The sequence below is a fragment of the Charadrius vociferus genome, unplaced genomic scaffold (assembly GCF_000708025.1).
Source record: "Charadrius vociferus isolate BGI_N301 unplaced genomic scaffold, ASM70802v2 scaffold1028, whole genome shotgun sequence".
Classification (NCBI taxonomy): domain Eukaryota; kingdom Metazoa; phylum Chordata; class Aves; order Charadriiformes; family Charadriidae; genus Charadrius; species Charadrius vociferus.
This window is the reverse complement of record NW_009649564.1, coordinates 763059-764130: the sequence shown is the minus strand read 5'-3', so window position 1 is coordinate 764130 and position 1072 is coordinate 763059.

Here is a 1072-nt window from a genome sequence, read left to right as displayed (position 1 = left end):
TCCTGGCACTGCAGGCAAGCCACGAGGAGGGGATGGCGTAGAGGGGGTTCCTTCATCCCCAAACCCATTTGCCCAAAGTTTGTTCTTGGTCAATTTAAAGGGACAAAAGGTGTCCCTGCGCTGCTGCTGGGGACCATGACCGTGCCATTGGCACCTGGAGCAGGACTGGCACAGAGGGATATGCCGCTCTTGCACTGATGGTGGATGTTTTAGTCCCTGGGGGTCCCTGGCAGCCCTGCGTGGGGGGGAGCTGCTGCAGCCCCAGCCTTGCACAACCCCGTGGGCTGATGCTGCCCCGGCCATGTCCTGTGGGGACTGCAACCGCCCTGCAGCGCTGGGGAGACCAGACTGGGAAACAAAAACACAGCCTGGGCGACACTGGGCTACACCGACCTGGCAGCTGAGTGGGAGGTGGGGAGCCTGGACTGGGTCCCTCCAGTGCAAGCCCTGCCAGCCAGGGTGGGCAAGCTGGGATAGAGGGGAATGACCCACTGCCCGCTTGTGCTGTACTGGGAACCACTGGGGTGAGGTGGGGGGGAAGTGAAGCCATGCTGTGGGGGTGCTTAGGGGCACCACCCCCCCCCCACCTCCACGATGCACTGAAGGGGACGTGGGACCTGATCCACACTTACCTGGGGACCCCACTGCAGAGGTCTGGGGCTCCAGCGTGGGAACAGCCAATGTGGCAGAGAGCAGAGATGGGCTCAGGGCAGCACAGCCCACCTGCGGCTGTGGGGGCTTCATTAACCAGATAATTAACCAGCCATCAGCCCAGCACCAGCTGGAGCCCAGCCTGGGGGCTGGCAGCTGTATGGCACTGTGACACAGATGTGTCACACCAGGGCTGAGGTGGGTGCCACCGAAGGGTGCCAGGGACAGCACGGGGACGCCGTGCTCTGCCCCGCTGTTGCAGGCTGTCCCTGCCACCCCGCAGCTCTACCTGCCCAATGTCCCCATCCCCACCCCGATGCCCCTAACCCCACGGGGCGACGGTGGCCCTGCCAGACCCCGCAGCGTCGCCTGCCCACACGCAGGAGGCATGCCGGGTTTATTAACCATATTTATTTCTGTA